The 24,767-nt window shown below is 42.9% G+C and overlaps 1 protein-coding gene across 2 annotated transcripts in view; it reads right to left on the bottom strand.

Moving 5' to 3' along the window:
* DSE (dermatan sulfate epimerase) overlaps positions 1 to 12,943 on the bottom strand; it is a 36,466-nt gene extending 23,523 nt beyond the window's left edge. For both annotated transcript variants that reach the window (XM_076333462.1, XM_076333463.1), the window contains exon 1: positions 12,881 to 12,943. The gene's annotated coding sequence lies outside the window, so the exon portion shown is untranslated. The remainder of the gene's footprint in view (positions 1 to 12,880) is intronic.
* Between the last annotated feature and the right edge of the window lie 11,824 nt (positions 12,944 to 24,767).

The following is a 24,767-nucleotide window of genomic DNA, read 5'->3' as shown; positions in this document are numbered from 1 at the left end:
GGGGAGGATGAGGAATGCTGGAGGTTTGTGCCGGGGTCATTTTATACTGCTCTTGAGGCCTCTGGTTCTGACACGTCCTCGTTTTCAAAAAAAAAAAAAAAAAAAAAAAAAAGAACAAGTCAGAAAGAAAAAGGAGAAAGAGAAAGCAGCAGAGCCTTAGAAAAACAGCTGAAATACCTTGCTTTCAGGGCATTTAGGGTTTTTGAATTTATTTTTTTTTTCCTAAGGGGCTCTCCATTTTGCATGTGGAGATTTACTGCCAGCTACCAAGAAGGCTAAATGTTGAATTAAAGCGCATATTTTCCTACGTACATGACTTCTCAAAATGTGCTCAAATGGCAAGTCTATGCAGAGGTTAAATGCAAGTATTTAAACATAGTAAGTTACTTCATAAAATTTACCAACTATCTAGCGTGAAGTCTCAGATAAAACACGGCCAGGATCCCCCTGAGGAAAGCCAGCAAATTCCTAGAATTCTTCCAAGGGGAAAGGTTACAGAAAGCAGACCCAAGAGAGACAGTTTTATGTAAATAATGAACAGTAGTTTTCAATTATTAAAAGGAGAAATAGACAGAAGGAAAGAAAACCTAAAAACAAATACAAAATGTTTTTTTCCATGGAAAACCTGTTTCATAGGATTCAGTCATAAAAGTTGTAAGAAGCCGAAGTACAAAGCAACCTTTTATTTCCCCCCACAGCTCCCTACCTATAGATGCCAAAATTTTCTAACAGAAACTTAGGCTGCTAAAACCTTATTTAGAGACCCATATCCTGATTCAACAATGTCATTAATATGTGCATAGACAATGAGACAAGCTTGATAGACTGGGTCCCTCCATGACTACTGGGGACACAGTACCCAAGCACCTCTAAGGTGCTTGTGATCAGCTCCTAAAATTAAGTTGGGAGCAAGCATCTTTGGCCAAGAAGTACATCTTTTCTTGTGCATTCCTGCCTAGGGCAAAAATAATTGCACCCTGTAACTGCCTATATTTATATATTACAGTGTGTAGCATAATTACTTTAACAGAGCGTAATGGAAGATGACATTTTCATAGTATTTTAATGCATTTTGCAAGTAGGTTTTGCCCTTTTTTGGCTGTAAACCAGTCATTACAGGACACCTTACGCAGATCACAGGGTGCTTTATTTGGTAATACTTTTACTATATCTACATAGTCTCTCACCACATGTACACATACAAACATGCACCCTAGTTTATCCAAACATACTCAAGTCTACTTGTATTCTCATCTATAAATAAGGAAACCATACAACAGTATATTTTGAAAGGAAGGAGGTAAAAACCATTCAAACCAGGACATTATGTTTGAAACACGATGTCATTTTTTTAACTGTTGAAAAGAACTGCTTTTTCATAATAAAAAAAAACCAACATATTTTTTTAAAGCCTCTATGATCCTTCAGAACTGGGAGCAGAGGAAAGTACCTAAAAAAAAAATCTGAAAAAAAGCAAAAAATGTCCGTAACTTTTTCTGTGATGATCATATATTGAAAGAAGTTTCCCGGCTTACACAATCAGAAAAAAATCCCAGGTGGCAATAAGGACTTCATGCATTCTTTTCCTTGGTTTGATTTCTGTAAGTACTTCTGCACTTCAATGAGAATTAAGCACATACATAAATTTAGGGATGGTTTTAAGAGTTCCCTAAATTAGGGTTTTTCTGACCAGAGATTAAGGAATATACAGTAAGGTTTCCCAGAACTCCTTCTTTGTAAATCTGGACACACATTTCCCAGCATTTCACCATCATCAAACACCTCCAGTGTTGTCTAAAATTCATAGTCCGTATTTTAAGAATTCAATAACCGCCCTCATTTTCTCCTCTCATGCATGTGTGCATTTAATAGAGAAGGTAAGCCCTTTTTTTACCTTGTACGTGAGAAGCAACCACCGTACCACATTGTTTAGACTAACAACAGCGTAACTGGAAAACTGACCTATAGTATATTCATAGGCAGCATGTTCAGAGTCAAGATCTGGAAGAAAGTCAACAGGCAGTGACAAAAGCAGGACTACAAATTCATTCTTATTTATTCTTGGTTAAATCACACTGATGCCCTTCCTATGATATGAAGACAATAACCCATGGCAGCCACGATTCGGTAAGGCCAGTGACCCCTGTCCCATAACTTTGCAGGGCTCAGCCTGGTGTGACTGGTGGATGGGAGGAGGCAGCTAGAAAGGAGTCCACCTTCCTTTCCCTGCAAACCTCTGTGGAGGTACCAGCCACAATCACGTGGAGAGAATCGTCCACGCAAGGCCCCAGGATGGCTTGACTACAGCTTAAACTGTGCTACAGAGAGCAAGGAGAGACAGATGTTCCACGTTTTCTCACTGTGATATCCTTAAAAGCAGGACCAGCAAAAGTAATAATGAAAACAATCACACAGCTCCAACTAGAATAAACATGTGGATTTGCAGTAAAAACTATCACCCAAGTCATGAGGAAATACAAACTGGATGGTTCTGGATACAGCCGTGACAAACCATGCCCGCAGGGATTTCAAATGGCAGAACTGCCTTCAGCCATGCACACTGTCAAGCACTTCGCTGACTAGGACCAGACCTGACCACACACTTCATTGCCTTACTGACTCATCCAGGTAGCTCCGTAGGGCTAATGGGCATGATCACCATTTCTCAGTTCAGTAGCTGTTTAGAAACTACACTGATTGATAAGGAATATATAAGACCACTTCAAAAATTATCAGGTGGTTGCAAACGAACCAAAGCACCTTCAGCAGAAGAATGTGACCAAAACCAGTAACATTTAGGGACTATTTAGAATTCATTACAATGGTATAAATGTACCAGGGCGGGGGGGAGGGGAACCACCAAGCCAAAAACACTGAAGCAGAATGCATATTCAACTGTGTTGAACTGTATAATTTGAGGTTTCCTTAGTTAACTTACTTGCATACTGAAAGCTAAAGAAACACATAGCACTGCTCAAAGACACACATACGAACCTTGATTATTTGCATAGCTTAGGTGAAGCCAGACATGTAAAGATAACTGGCCGCATAAGCTCCAATTTACCAGTTGTGAGTGAACCTGCTACAAATTTGTTTGATACACAGGGCTCAAAAGAGTAGGACCTTCTGATCGCTTAAATTGCAGTCACAATACCATTTTTTAAAGTTAAAAGAATTCCTTACTCTCATATTACACTACATCATTACCAGCCACATCTTCCAAGAAAAACTTCACCAAGCAACTCAACCTTTTCTGAAAATAAGAGGGTTTTATTCAGTTTGGAAACCATGACCTGATAAAGTATTAAAAATTAAAAGGAGAGTGAAGGATGCTTGCCCCTGGAAGAAAATGCTAATATACAATGTGCTTTGAAAAGGTTGTCACTTAGTCCTAGACTGAACGAGCATTTGCCATGATTTTCACTCCATTGCCAGCAGAAACAAACAGTAAAGAACATCAATTATTCTAGAAAAAACAGACTAAATCTTAACTATTTCAGTTCTCCCCATCTGCATCAATGAGTAGATGTTCAACTGCAGCAAAAAAAAGTATTGTAAAACTGATGCCAGTAACTGTTGGTTTATACAAATAAGTTCACCAAATAAACTTGGTTTGATACACTATTTAAAGGAAAAGAGAGGCCCTGTTTACTCCTGCCACCTGTGCACAGAAAGGCTGCTCCAGCAGTGAGAGCAGAGGAGTGGAAGAGGAAAGGACAGCACCATTAGGACCACCAGCTGGCACAGCTATCCTTGAAGCAATCTGACCTTCTTGTGGATCATTACAAAAATAGAAACATGTAAAGAATCACGGCTTTCTGCAGCATCAGTTCTGAAGCGCCACTATGCTTTGTAGATGCTTTTTGCTGGGACAACACTTGTATTACTTCTTGAAAAGCAGAAGTTGCAGGTGTCTCTGCTAGCACCTCCAACACTAGTCCATGACTCACCTCCGACATGGGTATCTCATCAACATTTACAGCCGGGAACAGAAAAGGTGGGATTTCTGGTGACTAAAACTTCCACGAACTGGAGGCATCGCAACACCACAGATTACTCAGGTTTCTGAACGAAAGAGCTTCTCAGAGCACAGGGCTGGGACATGGGACATGAATAAGTCAGACCTGTCTACTCAGTCACACCAGGAGTAACTGTCACAGCACACAGCTCTTGCCTACACTCGCTGAGGTCATGGGCCCTCCTCTACCTCACTGTGTGACCCATCGAGGTCATGCGCCCCCCTGCACCTCACTGCATGACCCATCGAGATCATGTGCCCTCTTCCACCTCACTGCGTGACCCATCGAGGTCATGGGCCCTCAGCCACCTCACTGTGTACCCTGGGGAAGGCTAACGTTCAAACAGGAACAGGAGTCTCCAGCCAGAAGAAAGTGGATGGAGTTACACCCTCAGTGAGAGCTGGGTTTCCCATTCCCATGCCGTCTTCTCCTTCTAGATTGCTCAGCAGCTGCTGCAGGCAAACTCCTGGCATCTCTGCTGTGGGTATGCTGGCTTTCCTCTGAACTCCCCTGCAAAGTGCCTAGCTGCCTCCAGAGAATGTAAGAGAAGCCCTGACACTCAGCTCGAGTATCCAACCTCTATGCCTGTAAGAAAAAAAAAAAAATTAACTAGTTTAACACTCAAAATTACCATTTAAAGACTTATCTCCACTGATTTTACAACTTTTCATCTTCTTTTGGGCAGCTCCTATTTTCCACAAAGGCTACAGTTCTCATTATTGCTACCTGAATTACCTCCACAAGTGTTTGGGTAAGAATTGTGTTCAAATATTTAATGGAAAATCTGTTCCACCATACTGACAAAAAGCAAATCTTCAGGTTCAGCCTGCAAACTTTTACCTTAGACAATGACCTCTGAATCAGCAAGGACTTATCTTTCATAATTTTTTTGCATCACTTCTTGATAAATTATTGAAAGTGAAAGCAAACTTTTTCTACTCGATTTTTGGTAATGCTTGTAATTGTAATGCTCAATTTCATGTTGAACAACAGCGTCACTATACTTTTGTCACAACTTAAATTACATAAGATCACCTTGTTAAGCCATTCAAAAGTACTGGTACTAAAACTAAAATAAGCAATTTTAGCACCCAGTGCTGAAACAGGTAAGAGTCATAGATATTTTAACAAGAAATGGTCAACCACCAGCAACAGCTGCTGCCGTACCAATACCGTGAAACTAATAGGTAACATTGCAATGAGATGTGCATGGTGTCTCGTCCCATTAAACGGAGATGGGTGTGCATCTTTTTGTACCGATGCTGACAGCTGCCAAAACATAACTGCTTGCCACGAGGAGTGCTAGGTTAGATCACAGTGGAGAAAAGCAAACTTCTGTAGGAACTCTTTTTTGGCACTGTGTCCAAATACCTCAAATAATTAGCAAATCTTTTCGCACACATTGCAGTTGACTTTTTTGCTGATAAGAGGAGCAGCATCTATAAAACTGAATTCATCAGTTGGAAATGGTAGCGTTTTAAAATCATGACACTTACATCACCTGGAGAGCTGTTTTGTCCAATGTTGTCAGTTTTACCACTGATCTAAATACTTTGTAAAAATATTTAAAAATGGGAGAGCAATTAAGTCCTCTAACTGAATCCAATGACATTTAAGTACTAAAAAAATGCAGGATAAGTCCATGAAAACAGAGAGGTGAAAGGGTCAACAGAGACTAATTTCCATATGTATTGCCACTTGGTTCCTAGTGACTCACAGAAACATATCTGATACAGCAAAATTAGGTGGCGGATGGAGTGGGACCAAGAAAACTATAAACCTATCTTTGTACTGTAACAATCACAATAAATCTACTGACCAAAGACCCAAGCTGTATAGTTTTCACATCAGCAATTGGTACTGCTGAGTCCCTCTCAAAGTGCCGCGGGGCTGGACAGGACACCAGTGCAGGAAACTCCCGTGTCCCAAGATAAGAGCAGTCGGGAGTCCTTCCTCCGCCCACCGTTTGGTCAGTGAGATAAAACCAGTGACCATCTGTCTCTCCAATAAAAATACTGGAAAGGTGTAAAAATCACTGCTTACAACTTGAAAAATACCTATTATGACCTTAACTACCAGGGGACATGACTTCATTTCTTCCTCTGATTTTTTCACTATGAGAAATATGCTACATCACAATTATATAACGTCAAAGGTATTTAAAAGCTTAAATACTGAAATCCCAAATATAATTCAGAATCAAATCTACAATAAATAAAGCCCAGCTCAGGTACCCAGGTGTTAGTATTGCACTTGTTCTGAAGTGATCTGAAATACCTTGAAAGCAGCTTTGTATCAACTTACATGTCTGAATAACAGCTGTGCTATGAAAATCATAAAGGCAACCAGAAACAACCAGTTCCTATAGGAATTATCAGTATATGACATCACGCCAGCAGTCAAGATTTAAACTTGTGTCTGTCCTTTGATCTACGCACAAAATTCAATGGATCTATTTAGAGCAGTACACAGGCGTGTGAGAGCATCATTCTGGGAGAATGGAGGGTTGCATTCACTCTCTGCCATGCTACAGATAGGACAGCAACTGCGAAGTATTTTTAGAAGTTTACAGTAGGATGTGTAAGGTATCTGCGATGGAAGTTTCATTTGTTTATTCCTTTCATTTAAAAGCTTATTTGTCATTTTACCACTGTATATATAAATTAACAGGGCATACACACGCGCACACTGAATGCATAACCTTCTCTCTGCCTCAAGCAAAAACAAGATTTAAATTGTCTGCATGCCCAAACCATAATCTGGGAATTTGGAATCTTCTTCTATTTTGCAATTTATCCTACCATATAAATGCTTTCTCAATAATTTTTTGGTTACACTAACATTACTATTCCTGACCCTTACTGGGATCTTTTATCCATACTTCACTGTATAGAATGAGTAAGAAAGTCATTTTGATATCCAGAATCCTGAAAGCGAACATTCCCAACCAGTACAGACATGTCTGTTAAGGCATCCACATTCAGTGAATGAAAGCTCAGTCACTTTTACCATCAAAGGCATAAAACTATAAGCTACCACAGAAAGATTTCCTTTAGAGCACCAGCATTTTATCCTGAGCTGAAGTACTTTTAAAAGGACATTTTGATAATTAAAAATACAGTTATTTTTTGCAGAAATGTTTTCACAGACGCTAACACTAATGGAAGACAGTTTGAAAATTTTCATATAGGCCAAAAGGATATATTACCTATGTTTGCCCGCTCCACTGTCCCCTTGTACTCGGCACTGGTGAGGCCGCACCTCGAACACTGTGTTCAGTTTTGGGCCCCTCACTACAAGAAGGACGTTGAGGTGCTGGAGCGTGTCCAGAGAAGGGCAACAAGGCTGGTGAGGGGTCTGGAGAACAAGTCTTATGAGGAGCAGCTGAGGGAACTGGGGTTGTTTAGCCTGGAGAAGAGGAGGCTCAGGGGAGACCTCATCACTCCCTACAGCTACCTGAAAGGAGGTTGTAGCGAGGTGGGTGTCGGTCTCTTCTCCCAAGTAACAAGCGATAGGACGAGAGGAAATGGCCTCAAGTTGTGCCAGGGGAGGTTTAGATTGGACGTGAGGAAAAATGTCTTCACTGAAAGGGTTGTCAAGCATTGGCACAGGCTGCCCAGGGAAGTGGTTGAGTCCCCATCCCTGGAGGTATTTAAAAGACGTGTAGATGTGGTGCTTAGGGACATGGTTTAGTGGTGGACTTGGCAGTGCTAGGTTAACGGTTGGACTTGATGATCTTAAAGGTCTTTTCCAACCTAAACAGTTCTATGATTAATGTCCCAGAAGTCAATCAAACCACTCATCCATGTATTATATTGTTACAGCATGTAGGGCACTTTTGGGGCCTAGGACTATGATAGTAACAGACGCTGCAGAAACACAGAACAAAAGCGCCTGTAACAATTTGGGTGGTGACACCATATTAATTTGGCAGCTGCTAAGAAGTAACGCATCTTCCCGGCCCACGCATGTAGAGCCATTCAGGGGGTCTGTAATGGTGTGAACCCTTCGGTGTGGGGTACCAGAAACCACGCTTAGGGTTTCATCTGACAGCAGCCTACAACCCAAAAGCGCAACTGCGCCTCACAAGAGGAAGTGAGCAACGGAAGAGATTATTTGAGGTAAGCAAGAGCGTGCTCTCTGCATGCACTGAGTGGTACAACCACAGTGCGCAGGAAGAGCTGGAAAACCTTCAGAGGGTGATTGCAATGCCCAGGAGGCGCAAATAAAGGACAGAAGAAAATAATCATACATGCAAAAGGGTAAAGCCAATTTTACTGCTGTCAAAACAGAATTCCTCCTTGTGCCTAATCCAGCTCACTCAGACTGCTGCATGCCATGCAGCTTCCCTCACTTTTTAGGAGGCCGATTACAGCACCAGAAACTTCTGATACTGAGACTTGTGTTTCCATTTCTGACTTTAATTTCTATCCTCTTTTCCAACTAATACTTCTTTGTTAGCCTTGACCTTTACTCTTCCAAATACTTGTAAATGTTGTAAGTCCTTGTTGTTCTCCACTACTACAAGGCTTGTTGTTCTCCACTACTATGTATAATTAACAGTTTTAATCTTTCCTGCTTATCATTTTTATTGTCCTTCATTCAATTGCCTCCAAGATTGGCAATTCGTTGGAAACAAATGAAGTGCTTCCACTGGAGTTTTACAAAACCGGTTCTCGCTCTCTGTATATCTATATCTATCTACAGACTTCAGTAGCTGAAGACATCACATAAATATTTTTATTTGTAAAGCATTTCCACAGGACATCATAGTAATAGACGGGAATTCTAAAACGCATCACATCCTTCAGTTGCTATGGGATCAAAATGTATTTTAACTGTCATATCCTGTTTATCCATATCCTGTTTATGACTTAGTCTTGCATACAAAACTATATTAAAATTTGTTTTATTATTTATGTTTAAGTATTGTGACAGCATATAGGAGCACCAGCAAAGTCCAAAGGCACCTATGCTAGTCAATTTATGAACCTAAAAAGACTGCAATCTAAGCAATTTAAATCAACACTTGCTTTTATATTATCTACGTATAATCTTATGATGTGTGTATGCAGACCCCAAATGTGTATTCACATAGAAGAACTACTCTTTCATTTGCTACAGGATAAATGCCTCTGTGTTTGTAGACCTAAATTGCACCACTCTACCTGGTAGTCACTCCTCACTGCAGATCAATACACTGTTCATTATTATTGGTACAATTCTGTTGTGACCTCTGCTGCTTTCATCTGTTATCTCACTATCTACATTTTCTATATATATATAGATGTAGCATATAGTTTATCTATCCATCCATCCATCCATCCATCCATCCATCCATAGGTATAATACATATGTACCCAGATGCAGCTGATTTTTTTCAAGGTACAAACTTGGGGAAACAATAAAATGTATTGTCCTGTAGTTCCTTCAGGGTTATTACTGTCTTCACTGCCGCCCTGGATACCCTCGATAAAAAGTGACAATTACATTTTCATGGACAGAAGCCTCAAATGCAGATGGAGTTAAAAGGCTACATTATTCCTGCAAAATTTAGCTACTCACAATTGGCATGACCAATTTGTGTGAGTAGGCAGCAACACAATCATTAAATTACAGGTTAGTTATGAAATTTAGAATTGTATAATCTCATTTCTGACCTTGAGTTGTGCAGGCATGGCTCTCCCAGCAGAACTGAAACCTGACAGATCATTTTGGCAAAAAATGTGATGCACCTTAGTTAAAAGGATCTGATTAAAAAGCTTTAAAATGTTGTGACATCCACAGAAATGCTTTCAAACAACTTCTGAAAATACTTTAACAACTCTAGGCAGCCACTTGATTAGAAGACTTAAGAAGGCATACCAGGTTTATATCAAACATTCAGCGTATTTACTACTTCTGATAACAAACAACAAAAAAATCCCAAGAACACACACCAGGACAACCGTGGTGAAAGAACTCATGTTAAAATTACGTTTATCTGGTACTGAAATACAATACCTGCCTGAGTCATGACCAAGGGCCCTACAATCCATTGCCTGCTCTAAATAATGCTATTGCCAACTCCTACTGTATACTCTGTGAGTCTAAGCAAGGGGAAAAAAAGAAAGACCAAAGAAAGGTAATTTCAGACTGCATACATAATGGCCGCATTGTGCCTGGGCTTTAACACCTGACCATGTCCCAAGAGCGGATGAAAGCGTGATGTCAGCACCTGATGTGAGAAACTATTTCCAGAGCTCTGTCCTTCATGTGATTCCTAAAATGACCAGACCCCTCCCGTCAGCTCTCCGTTACCGACATTTCTGCTAAACTCCTACATTTCTGCTAAACTCACATTCATGTGAAAGGTCCCAGGTTACATCAGCTACATTTCCTTCTCCCTAGCAGGCTTTAATCCCCTCCTCTGCTCTGTTCCCATCCTGAGCAGATAACCGAGTCAGAGCACAAGGGTTTGGGGTTTTTGCTAATGCAGCTCTGTCACACCTCACCCACCATTAGCTGGGCTAACAGTCGTCGGTACAAAGCTTACCCCCCTAAGCAGAAAAGTAGCTCAAAGGAAGGGCTTTCCACCAAATATTGAGCCTATTCATAATAAATACGTGACTACAGTCTTGAACACAAACCGGCACCATGGTTTAACAGCTTTAGGGACTACACTACTGTAACTAAGCTCCTTTATCTAACTCGGCTGAATGGAGACAGCAAAGAAAGTGTAAACAGCCAGGACACACTTGCTGCTGAGATACCGTGTTTACCACTTAAATACAACTTGCTAAGCAAAAGTCATATTCTCTTTCTCTCTCCAGACACTTGGATTACCAAGTTTCTAAACCAGGAAACGATGGTGATGGCAAGTTGTTTCTTTCTTTGTTTTTTCAATCCCTTCAGAAGAAAAACAGGGAAAACGGGCTTTATTTCTTGCAAAATGTCCAGGAACAATAGCAGTAGTAACTAAATTTCTTTCTGCTCGTTGCTAGAGTATGTTGTGTGTGCCAGATGTGCAAGTTTCCACACACAAGCCTAGGAATGTGACTCAGTTTTAGCTAAATGCAATCACTTCTGAGAGAAGGGACACTTCAGTTTTACAGACTCATTTACAGCCTCCTTTAACCCTAGTTCTCACTGCTCAGACTGCCGGGTACTGATGGATGTCACCATTTCTCCACCAGCATATAAACTCACTGTGTTCATTCACAACCCAACAGCTGCCTGGTGATGGGAATGACTTTCTACCACCATTGATCTAGGCTTTATTTGAATTCAGTTTTGAATGTGCTGTCATTGTACTTGAGGAAAACAAATGGTACACACAGACCTCATGAGCACAGTGTACTTATAACTGTATGCTACCTATGAAAATCATATCTAACATTTAGCCAGGTAATTAAACACATTTTCCTCTCCGTTGTGGTGCGGACATTTACTAAATATCTAGTTAGGACAACTAATATACACTGTAATAAACACTGAGCTCACTAAGGCAACCAAAATCTATCAACTTTTACCATAGGAAATCAATTTGTTCAGTTCATGTATTTCCTCCTTTGCAACCCATATTCTCTATGTCCGAAGAACAATCTCTTTAGAAGAGATTGTATATGAATATGCACCAAGTGTCTTCTGAGGTCAGTCTCCACGTAGAGGATACAGATATGTTTATAAACTATTCTCATCTCTTGCTCTTGTATTAAATAACAGCACTCAGGTTTTTTTCATGGCAATACAAAATTATGCAAAGTATCACAATGCTTCAAACAAAACAACAAAAGCAAGCTCTTATTTAAATAACAAGAAAAGAAAATGACATTTTCTTAAAATACCAGTAGTTCTGTCCCAGTAAAATACGCTGTGATTAGTATATTTTGGTTTCGCATCCTAGTGAAGTTTACCGACAGTCAAGAAAATCCCAATCCAGAACTGCTACTTTGTTGACTTCCACTAAAAATTTAGCTAATCTAGGTCACGGAAGAAACACATATAAGCAATGACACACAGTAAAAGAACTCACAGTTGAAATAGTATTTAGCGCTTCTGTAGAAAAATGCACCCAAGGATCTCCAAGTAGTTATGAAACAAATTAATTAATTAAACTTCTCAACACCCCTGTGAAGCAAGCAAGCACATTTATCTGTTTTATGGAAGGAGACAGAGCCATGAAGAGGTGGAGTGACTTGCCCGAGGCTACCCAGCAAGAGTCTTTCAGAGTAATAAACAGCATCTGAATTATTGATTCCCACTGCTGCCCTTCAGCTGAATTGTTCCTTTTTTGAAATACTGCACTGAGTTATAATAACTGTTGGCATGATAAACATAATGTGGCAATATTTAGCTGAGATTGTCTTTGTCTTTGTTTAGACTATATTAAAACTTCAGTGTCATTTAAATTGCAATCGATCTTCTTAGGGTGACCAAAAATCTCCAACCAGTTGAGCAGTATTTCCTGTATTTCATTCACAATTGTATCTATTTCTTATATTGCCATTGCTTATGTCCAAAAAAGAAGCTACTCCAGCTTGAGAATGCGGGAAAATATCACAGCTTTATATTGTTTCAGGAGGGAATGACAGAAAAGTAGAGGGAATGGCTACTTTCATTCACACCAAACTGAATTTCAAGAGTTGGCATGAGATGCACCAAGTGATGATGCATCGCTTTCATACAATAGCTAAAGGAATTGCAACTTGCCATCCTAGGGCTGAGGAGGCTGAGCTTCATGAGTTAATAACTGTGGTCCCAGGGCACTTACGACTTTTCCAACGAAAAAAAAGAAAAGTGACAGGAAGTTGCATCGGGCAAATCGCTCTTTTCCTGTCTCTCAGCCTCCCTAGGTGCAAGACAAGGATGCTACCGCTTACCTTTCACACACGCATGTTTGGGAGGCTTAACTCATTAGCAAAAGGCTCGGAGGCTCTTGCGTTAATGGTGCTGCGGAAGAGCAGAAAGCTGTTACTCACGGCGCCCAGAGGTACAGCCTTAAGCGGGACGTCTCCCCGCACGCACCTCCCTCGGACACGCGGGGCCCACCCTGCGAGCCGCCCAGCACCTCCGCAAGGGTGCGGGTGTCCGAGCGGCGGTGCCCTGACAGCACCCCCGCACCCCCACCCCGCGCCGACCCGCCGTCCGCTCCGCCGGGGACAGCCCGGAAAAGCCCGTGCCGGGGGGCTGCTCCCCGCGGGACGCCCCCGGCCATCACCCCGCCCCGCTCCCGCACCGGGTCGACCCGCTCCCCGGCACCCGCCGGGCGCTGCCGCCGGGCGCCCGCCGACACCTGGTGCCCGCTAACGCCGCTGGCCGCCACCAGCGCCCACAGCGCGCCCGGCGCCTTGGGGATGGGGACACATGTGGCGGGGGGGGGCAGCGCTGGGTCCGACCTCCCCCTTCCCGAATCCGCCGGTAACCGGCGCCCCAGCCCCGCGCGGGCGGAGGAGCGCTCCCGCGGCCCTCCCCGCCGCCAGCCGCCCCGGGGCCCGCCGCGGGCAGGAGGAGCGGAGCGTAAGGGACGGGATGGAGGGAGGGGTCGGAGAGGAGCGGAGCGCGGCGCTGCCCCGCACCGCACTCACCGCCGGCGGACCCTGCCTGGCGCGGCTCGGCTCGGCTCGGCGCGGCGCGGCGCGGCGCGGCGCGGACCCGCCGCTCGGCAGCCAGAAAGTTTCTCCTCCGCAGCCCCGGGGGACGGAGCGGGGGGGAGCGTTTTTCAACTCAGGAAGAAAGTGACTTCCCCCCTCCCGCTCCACCTCCCGCCTCCCCGCCCTCCGCCCTCCTTCCTTACCTCTCCCCGGTCCTCCTCCTCCTCCTCCTCCTCCTCCCCCCCCACCCCGGCCCCGCCGGCCCCTCACGCCATGGCGGCGGCGGGCAGCGCCGCGGCACCGCTCCACCCGCCGGGGGGACCGCACGGCCGGGCGCGGGGCGGCGCGGGGAGCCCGCCCGGCCCTCACGGCCCCGCCGCGGCTCGCAGCCGGGCAGCCGGGCGGCGCAGCCTCCCGGTCCGGCCCGGGGCGCTCGTTTACTTCTGTGTGTGCTTATTTATTTATTTATTCCTGGCGTACACAGGGATCTCCCCCCCCTCCTCCCACCCCGCCCGCTCCTCCCCGGCTCGTAGTTCACGGAAATTCCCTAATTCTCCCTTTTAGCGGGAGGACTCGCTTCTCTGCAGGGAATGCGTTGGCCCCAACACCGGAGCGTCGGCAATTTGATTTTCTGCGCCTAGAACGTATGGCAGCGGTACCACGGTTCGGGCAAGGGGAGCTGTGGAGGTTAAAGCATCCAGGGTGACCCATTCGTATGCAATATCCATCTCTGGTGCTGGCACCATGCTGTGTGAGGGCAATAGGACCTCCCATCCAAAAGTTCCCTCAAGCCCGCAAAGAAACAAAAAGCCAATCTGTCAATCTGCTTTTTTTAAGTATGGTGTGACTGCTTGCATAAATGTTTCCCATGTAAAACAAAAACATGAAACACCATGACCACTCAAGCCAATCATCCTGACATTTTCTGCAGCCACTCAATTGAAGATACTTAGGAAAGTAATAAAAAAAGAGGATAAAATAAATGATCCTTTGGAACAGTTATCTTTGCTTTCTCAGTCACTACAACCAAGAAAAAAGTATGATGCGAAGAATTCCAAATGTTTGTTGGGTTCTGAAAGCTGAGCATGTTTTATCATCTTCAGACTACTCTACTGAAATGAAAGTAAAAATATTTACATGTGATAGATCAGGATGTTGTCCAACTACCTGAAATTTACATTTCACAAAGCTTATTCTTCGTTTTAATAATGTGTTTACTGATGTTACTGAATCAATCAGTGGGCTCTAAGTGCTCAGTTCCCTGGCTTTAAAATGTAAAAGCTGTGTTTTGTGAGGATGGTTTTAAACAGGCTCTTTGTGGTTTACAGTGTGATTTCCTGTTCTATCGAGATTAATAAACTCGTGGAAACTAGACGAAACTAGAAACTATACATTTCCCTTCACCCCTTCACTCCTGTTGTATTTGCAGCGATATCTATTGACAGTCTCAGCGTAATGAATAGGGATCCACAAGCTGTTGCTGCAAACCCCAAGAGCAATGCCAAAGCCTGGAATGAAGCCTTGCTTTTTTACCAGTAATGGCATGCCTAAAAGCACCAAGTGCTTCGGTTTCAGTTGTGCAAACACTAGATTAATCATTAGAAGATATGTTTCTAAACACCTATTTGAATGGTATTGTGCTATACTGCATTGATAGTAGAGTTGTAAGATAATGTTGTGACATGAATGAGCACGAGAAGAGCTACAGACTCCCCCAGTCAGACCAGATGTGGCTAACAGAACAATTCTACTGGAATTTCTAAAATCATCAGGATGCCTAACATGATGAGGAGGGAGGTGTCTAAGTGCTAGTCACATGTCTGCATCATTAGGTGCTTAAATATATTAAGTATGTGAGTCTAAGTTCAATGGAATTAGCCCTTACAATTCTGAACAGCATAATGCCCGAACGGCTTTTGAAATCCTGACCTTAGTCTGTGGTTGTATCTATCCATATTGTAGCGAAACTGCACTGTGCTGCCTTGTCATGACTGAATACCTGGGCAAAGCACACTGTGGCTCCCCTATAGCCTGTGCACTTGGGTTTCTGCCTCATAGAGGATGAGCTTGGATCTTGCTCTGGTATGCAGTTGGACTGTGGTGGAGATACATACACAGAGTGGAGAGCCACAAATCGTCTCTGCCTTATGTCCTTTTGTGTAAAATGGGGCTCATTTTACTTCCCAGTAACTCACAGGGTGCTTGTCAGGCTAAATAAATAAATTAGAAATTATAGGATGATTCAGAGATATATGAGGCAAGATCTGTCCATTCTAGATTAATTTCAGCGTTGCCACTAATAATTTTGAAATGAGAACGACCCCAGGGTTAGCAAGCATCATGTATATGGAAAGACTGAAAAAATTAGCCTAAGGATGAGAAGATTGGAGGAAGATGTGATAACAGCCTTCAGCTATGTAAAAGCTGCTGAAAAGAAGATAATAATCTCTTACCCACATTCTCTGAGAACAGCATGTAAGTTGCAGTAAGAGAAATTTAGCCTAAATAGGGAAAAAAAAAAGTATCTGTAAGGGTAAATAAAGCATGAGTGAATGGCACCTCTGCTCCTGGAGGCTTTTTAAGTACAAGTTGAACATATATTTGACAAGAACAGTTCAGGTCTAGAAAGCCTGATGGATCTTGCCTTAGAGCAAGGGGTGGACCAGATGACCTGTGAAGGTCCTTTCCAGTCCTGTTTTGTATGATTATGTTCAAAATGCTACTTGCACAGGCAAGATTATGGCTCCTCTTTGATCTTCCTGTGCCCTTCACCTCTTTAGCAATGGGTATAACCTCCCTTGCTAAGGCTGAGCTTCTCTCGGTGGTTTGCTAGCCTTGCTGCGTGCCAGTGAATTTGGTGCTGATGACAGCAAGAAGGAAACAATTAAACAGTAAAACAATGTCAATCTGGAGCAGAAATTCTGGGTGGGATCCATCTAACCTCTGAATGTGTCATGCACTTTTATTCTATACTTGACTGGTAACTACCTCTGATCTAGTCATATTAGACTCTCTTTATAACTGCAGAGAAAAACTGAATACTTTTAGGGCAGAATTCATCTGACCTGTTTTAGACATCTTCTTTAGGATGTGACGAATCATGTCCCCAAGCTACCTGTTCTTGCCACCAACCATAAAGTTGGTTTAAATGACTGACTCAATAACATACCATTGTACAGTTTCCACTCCCTTGGTGCTTCTGTCCCTAAAATCTCTCACTCCCTCTCTGCTCCCAAGTATCAGAACCCTAGTTTATTTGTTCCTTTGTTCTTTTCTGTTGGAAAGGTCTCACTGAGATTAGTAATTTTTGTAGCTGTCATTTCCTTAAATTACATCATGTGACATGGAAACATACAGCAAACTGACCTTTCAGGTGGCATTGCTCCAGAATGGGTTTAGGAGAAGAGCTAAATTTACCTTTTGGAGCTAAAGACCATCGACTTGGCCAGTTGTGCTGAGCATGTTCCATGGAAATTGTTTGAAAACTGTTCAGGTCAGACACTGTTCTACTTGTACGTCACATGCTCTTTATTTTTCCTTGGCCTTTATGGCAAGCAACATTACCAAGAACATGAAATGCCTGGTGTCTGTGTGACTGAGCCAAATGTATGTGGGAAATGTTGCCCTTTTCCAACAATGGCAATTTTTTTAGGTCACACACGTAGAAGTCACTGTCTTAGACACCAAAGTATGCAGCGCACGTCTTGAAAATGTCCGCTGCATCGGAGACACTGTGAGCAGCCAGCTCTTGCTTACAAGGTCTTGATAACACCTATCCTTTTTTCCCCCATATGGTAAATGATGTTTGAGAAGTGAAAACTTCCAAGAAGGCCCTGTGGTTATCTAGCTTGCAGGGAAGGGAAATGCACTTTATTTTCCTGCTGCATTGATGAGCTGGGTCATGAGGACGTGAAGAGGGAGCAAGCCCCTGTTGCTGTGCTAGGGCAGTGAGAAAGGAAGGCAGCAGGGCTGCATGAAGCCAGTGATGTAGGGCTCATCCTTTCTGGAGGAGACACCAAGTGACTGCTGATGCTTCATACATTTTAAAGCCTTTGGTTCTCACTTAGTCATGAGTATTCTTTCTTTGTGACTGAAAATGTTAGCCTAAAGAGGGAAGCTGTATGTCATTCAGTCTGTTCCACATACACAGCCTTGGCCATTCTTTTCTTTCTTCCTGCCAAGCCTGTGCAACAGCATTTTTTTCTCCTTTTATTTTTCCTCTGTGTGGTTTGTTTTTTTTTTTAAAAAAGTACCTCCCTATCACTGAAGTCCTATTCTCTGTGTCATCTGTTTGGTCTCTGATTTCCATGTAAGAGGCACTTCTACTTTTGTCATTAAGTGACAAAACTCTTCAAATGAAAGGAGAGAAAAATACAAAATTCTCTGGATTCTTTCACTAATTCTCCAAAACAACTGATTTTCTTATGGCTGTAACCCTTGTGTTCCCTTTGTCTTTTGTGTCCTGCTGTGATGATTTCTGATCTTAGCACTGTGAGCTGAAATCTTTAGGACAAGAGCGTTAGGCCAGTCTCTTCTTGTAGCTGAACTGCAGAACTGCAAATCTGGGTACTTGCATAATGCTCACCCTCCCCTCCTTGATCTGGGCTGCTCTTCCCAACTCTTCCCCCTGGATTTTATTAGTGCCACATGAAGGCAGCTCTAATTTTCAAAACTTATCCCAATTCCAGCCTCATATGGGGGAATGTTGGCTATCTCCTCTTTTCCAGCCAGGGTGTGGACCAGACAGTGTCCTAACTTCGTCGTCGTTCCTACTACATCCTTCAAGTTTATGAGAGTGTTGCATGATTCATACCATTTACTACTCGGGGATTTGGGGCTCTGGCTCACTGTGCAGGCAATAGGCAGAAATAGTCACAGCTCCAAAACTAGGTAATGAAAAGGAGTGGCCTGAAATCAGTCCTGAGAATCAGAAAAAGTTGGAAATCTGGAAATCTTGTCTAAGCTTGTTAGAATACCTTTCTGGCTGGGGCACATTTAATGTGGTGCAAAGCAATTTCTCTTAAAGGAAGATTTAGCCAGTTGTTTCCTACGGGTCTGTCAGGTGCCATGGGACTGGAAGGATGTGTTAGTGCAACAAATGCTTCTGCCTTCCTCTGTCTGCTTCTATATCTACAGACTGGAAACACTTCTCTCTTCCCCACAGATGCAGCATTTTACTCTTCTACATTGTTGTAGCCAAAGTATCAGTAGGGTAGCTGGAAGGGGAAAGCACTAGACTGTTTCCTAAACAGCTCTTCTTTGTATGTAAATGGGACATCTTTCTCTGCTTTACATTTCCTTTCTTTCCCTCTTTCTTGCACTCACCATGTGTTCAGCCTGGTTTAGCCCGAGGCCAGCAGACAAAGTCAGATGAGAAAAAATTCCTGCAGATGTCTTAGTGAATGGGAAGCTGCAGCATCAGTGACCTCCGCGAGGAGAGGTAAAACAGTGATGAGTGGAGACGGATTCATGGTCCATAGACATGTCAGGAAGACAGCAGCCATAAAGCAGGTACGTAGGTGCTTACTGTGAAACACCAAAAAAGACCTGGATCCAATAAAAAATTACGTGTATCATCTGGTCTGTGTCTTTCAACAGCAAAGTCCATTATGACAGCAGTAGGACAGTACCATTTTTATTGCTTTTACATTACTGTAAACATCAGCTGGGTTTAGGTTTACCTCCTTCTAGCATCTGTCATGTTGCCTGACTGGCCTGCTCCTTTAGCACTTACTTACCTTTTCTTTCCTCTGATGATGACCAGAACAGGTTGGAGTTGGGGGGCACCCGGCAGCATATGGCTTTTCATTCAGCTGACTTGGTTGTTACTTTATGTTCTCAAATGTGTGACCTTTCTCAACATGTCAACTTCTTTCCTTCCAAATTTCTGCAATGTTACAAACCGAGCAGTATCCCCTGGGGAGCACAAAACATTAATGCTCGTGCTGAGAGAAACCTTCTAAAGACGGACTTTGTCAGTGCTCCCTTAGAGCTGATTGCCACAATGTCCCTCTCTGGATGCCAGATATGTTGCAATAATGTTTTCCATTTGTAACACACTGTTTTCAGTGAATGACATTTTTAAGGCTAGAATCCACCTATTTTATGGAGTCACTTGATACGTGGAAAGCCAAGCAGACAACTAAACAGCTGCTGGAATTCATGAAAATATTTACAAGTTGCTTACTTATCTCCACCCCCAATTCTTGTGTTTCATACTCCCGTGTCTCTCTCTTCCTCCTTACACTAGAGATGTGTAAATGAAAAAGGTGCATCTTAGAGACTGTACTTGAACTTGTTGCTGACTCTCTGTTTCTCTTTGTAACCATCTCATTCTGATTTACTGCATCCTAGTTGCAGCCAAGACTCAAAGGTAGGTTATTAGATCAAATAAACGGGCATTAAAAATTAATTTCCACTTAAAGATAATACTTACCTATGCAGCACTAGAGGATACCATAGCGGTCAATTCTGCACACTTGATTCTGAAGCAATGGTGCTCACCAACTGGTTGCTCTTGTTGTAGTCACACATACTCTCTAAAGACAGTTCCATCTCTGCTCTTAGTTTTAGGGGCTTCATGAGGTTGCTGCACTAGTCTGCATCAATAACTGATTATTGTGGGTATTGTTCTGGGGCTTTTGGGGCACTGCTGTTGAGTATTTCAGGGGCCCCTGTAACCACCTTGTGATCGTTCACTCATACACACATCCATATTCGTGAGTCACTGGCAGTGCACTCTACACAGCAAAGGTTTCTAAATGTGGACGCATGTCCTGGTTTCGGCTGGGATAGAGTTAATTTTCTTCCTAGTAGCTGGTATCGTGCTGTGTTTTGGATTTAGCATGAGAATAATGTTGATAACACACTGATGTTTTGGTTGTTGCTGAGCAGTGCTTACAGTAGTCAAAGACTTTTCAGCTTCCCATGCCCTGCCAGCGAGAAGCTGGGAGGGGGCACAGCCAGGACAGCTGACCCAAACTGGCCAAAGGGATACTCCATGCCATATGACGTCATGCTCAGTATATAAACTGGGGGGAGTTGGCCGGTGACCGCTGCTTGGGAACTGACTGGGCATTGGTCGGCGGGTGGTGAGCAGTTGCACTGTGCATCACTTATTTTGTATATTATTTTACCATTATTCTTTTCCCTTCCTTTTCTGTCCTATTAAGTTGTCTTTATCTCAACCGACAAATTTTACTTTTTTTTTCCTTGCCAATTCTCTCCCCCATCCCACTTTGGGGCGGGGGGAGTGAGCGAACGGCTGTGTGGTGTTTAGCTGCCTGCAGGGTTAAACCACAACAATATGTATACATACATACAAATACTTTTACAGTTACTTTTACTAATATCTATCTAACAATGGTCATATTAATGGTTATTAAATCTATTTTCTTAAATTCATATAATTGCCTTCAGGTTGCAATTTTTTTTTTTTCTAATTTTGTGTATGGATTAATATCGGTAATGTAACAGGTATCTCCAAGTCTGGCGCAATAACAGGAGAAAGGTTAGAGGAAAGAGGAAAACCCCACAAAATAGATACATTTTGTTAATGATTATTTACTGTAATATATGTAAACTCCATTCCCTGATACCCTCTAGCCATCTATTGCCCTGTTGAGCTCTTAATGTCAGCTCATGCTGACCCTCAACCTTATCCTCCCTGAGCTTCATCTATACTCCATTTTCCATCACCTGTCTACTACTGATCTAGAGATTTCCTTGCTTACTGCCTAAGAGTGCTTAGTTTATTTAATTGACGTAGAACCCCACACCTCCTATATTTACTCTATCCCTGCCGAAACCAGGACAGAAATGCAGGTAATTCCCTCATTCCCTTAGTCTCTGGGTTCCCACATCATGGGACCCCAGCTCTTAATTGCTGCCTGTTCATGTGTATATGTATGGGCACTCATGTCCTTTTTTTCTGGGCAGCTTTGAGGGAGAAAACAGGGATAGAAGATCACTGCTGCTGTCTGTCTCCCACACTGCTGCAGCTGCTTCAACAGCAGCCCTCCAGTAGGTATTTTTGAGGCCTTCTATCAGTATAAGATAAAGAATTTTTTATCTCTCAATTTCATAGCATCATGTTTCTTTTCGCAAAATTTACAATAGCATCTTCTTTCTCTGGATTAATATAATGTGCAGGCTGCTTAGCACCTGGGAGTACCCATTTAAATTCTCAGTGTGGGCTGAGGTCCCGGGGCATGGTGTAGCAAGAAAACTGCAATTCTCAGGAATTATTTTGAGATAAAGCAAGAAAAGGTTTGCTATATCCACCTCTACTTTTATTCCTCAGAGATGGTGGAGGCTTTAAAAATTAATCTTTTAAATGTAAATTTATTAGACACATGGAGTCACAATTTTGAGTTGCTTTAGTGTTGTGACAGAACAAGGTCTATTGAGAGTTAATGGACTTGTTGTCCTAAAATATACCCTGAAAATACTACTCTCATAAATTTTGGACAAGAACATCTATTTTTTTCCTCCTGTATACAGTGTGAGATAGTTTATGATTTTCTTCACTCTTAAAGGAACATAAGTTCTTCGACCTTGTAAGAGGAAATAAAACTGAGTGTTTAAGTGTTTGTATTCAACATTTAGCAGTTAATGAAAAACAGAAACACCTTTCTGGCTGGCAGAACCTGCTTTGCCTGGGCCATCGGAGCTGAGGTGGGTGCTGTGCAGACTGCTATTCCAGTTGTGCTGCTGCCATTTTGTGTCTTGCACCCTCTAATTTGCAAAAGGGGCTGGAAGCCATAACATTGTTTTGAAGTGGCTGCGATGGTTTCTCACCCCCGTGCAAGTATTTAGAAGTCGTTATGACCATGTGTGAGAGAACTACGTATGCGCTCCGGCAGCGTGAGTGGGAAGCACGAGGGATTTTTAGCACAGTTCTGATTAAATCAGTTTAGCTGCAGCGGGGGCAGAAGTTAGACGCGGTGCTTCAGATGTTTGCCCTTCTGTGAACTGTGACATCTGGTCAGCTGCAAAACCTCTGCGGTCTTGCCATGCCTGCCAGAGAACTGCCGTGGGTACCCATCTCATACTGAAAAGATTTCCCTTACACCTTTGTCCTATATTCAAGAACATGAGCGGTTATGCTGGCCACAGTACTAGTCCATTGACCCGTAGATAGGAATCGCCAGTTTGCCCTGTAAAGATGCTGGCAAGCTTTTTGAGCTGGAAAACTCTGAGTCTGTTTAACTTCCTGGATTCCATCTTATTTTGGCCCTAATCCATGCTCTGTTTTCAAGTTAAGCATTTCTATTTATAATGCTTACGGAAAAGCAGGATTTGTTTCTTGCATCAAAAGCATTCAGAAGAAAACCTCTACATTTTTGTATTTTTTTTTCTCTCCTGTGACTCACCAAGGAGGTTTGATGTTCCACTTATTCAGAATTGCAGAAAACAAAATTACAGGCAACTGGATTTATAATGGGATTGAGCCTTTCCCCTGGGGGGGTCTGGATCGGCTACGCGCCTGCTGGAAGGGCTGGTTCTCGGGCAGTTGTTAACAATTGTGGCTACACCGTTATACCCATTTAAACCATTATAGCTGGCACTCTCTGCAGAGATAAGGTTCCTGCAGTTTAGCGGTGTGCTTTCCCTCCTACCTCTGATGCTGTGCTTCAGCTGAAATACTATCTGCCTCCAAGCATGTGTACAGAAAGAGGCATATTTTGTTTTAAAAGTCAGTTGCTTAAATGTACCAGAAAACTTGCCTTGCTCCTTCCATGATGCTGAGGAGCAGCAGGCTGCCCCATGCCATGCCCCCTTGCCAGGGAAGTCAGAAGCAACATCTTCCGATGAGATCCCTCGCTGTATGGTATAGCGTGTGAGACTTTTACCTTTTTGCACTGAAGAGACTTTATTTCTAAACTTGACTTTCTGAGAAACTCTCTCCACTGTAAGACATCAAGGTTGTACACAAAAGTGTGTTTTACACTCAATGCATTTTTGTTCCCCGTGGTGGCAAAAGAAGGTTGACATGGAAGATCAGACACTGCCTTCTCACTATTGGCATTCTCTCCGCTAATTCTTACGCTCTGCTGTCATTTGCCTTGGTATGATTTAATGCATACTTGGCCCCAGGAGGAAAGACTTAAAGGTGAAGCTACAATATTTATTTAGTATGTGATTGGACAAGTCATGGCCAAACACTTTTCAAACAAGGCATGAGGAATGTAAAAGCACATCTCTACTGATGGTAAGAAAGATGATTACAAATTGTATATTGTTCTACATAGCTAGAAAATATGACTATGCATCTACAGGAAAGAGAAGCACTCCAAGGCCAGGTTGGAAACCATTCATTTTGCTAGGGCAATAGGTGTTGGCCATACCCCACTCCTCTCTCAGGTTGGATTAGGACTCCTGGAAAGAAAAAAACCTGAGGTTTCTATAGGAGAATGACTGTTTCTCAGGAAAACACAAGTGCAGAGTTTTGCATTAGAGCAATCTCATGATAAGCCAGCCTTTACTGAGGGTTACATGGTTTGCAACCTGGTTGTAGCCAGATCTGATCCAGGGCGTGATATGGCCAATGACTTGGAGCTGGGCCAGCTCAAGTCAGATCTGGTCCATATTTATTTTCCCTCAAACAAAGATCAGTGTTGTGTATTGCATGCGGTAGGTGATTTTCTGCATCCTATTTTACAATACAGCAACCAATAATCAGTAATCTCCAACTTGCCAGTGAGGTATGTTCCATTTCTTCAATTTCTAAAGTATATGTCAAAAAGATAATTGTTAAAAACCCTAAAGCCTGTACAGCTGCTGGCAAAAACATGACCTAGGAGGACATGGCAGGCACGGTTTTCATATGTCATAGTGAAACGGTCACATTGTTTCCAATTGTTATTTGGCTATAAAAATGCTGCTATAAAACATCACGCTAGGGAATGTGGGCAGGGCTAAAGGTTATTTATTTGAACGCAGATAACATTTGGAGCGTTATGGGTCATTGCAGGGGACGGGTGAGACCAGTGGTTATGCAGTGTCTCGAGCCCTAGGGCACTGGAGGGCCAGTCCAGCCACCCTGCCTGGAGCCCTGGAGCCCTTCTGCATCCCAAAATATCTGCCCGTCGCACATCTGTGTACGAACCCCCCTTTTCCTGTTACCGTGTCCCCATTTTATAGATGTTTTTTCCCTAGGTAGGCTGCCATGCCA

This window comes from Aptenodytes patagonicus, chromosome 3 (assembly GCF_965638725.1).
Source record: "Aptenodytes patagonicus chromosome 3, bAptPat1.pri.cur, whole genome shotgun sequence".
Classification (NCBI taxonomy): domain Eukaryota; kingdom Metazoa; phylum Chordata; class Aves; order Sphenisciformes; family Spheniscidae; genus Aptenodytes; species Aptenodytes patagonicus.
This window is presented reverse-complemented; position numbering and strand designations above follow the sequence as displayed.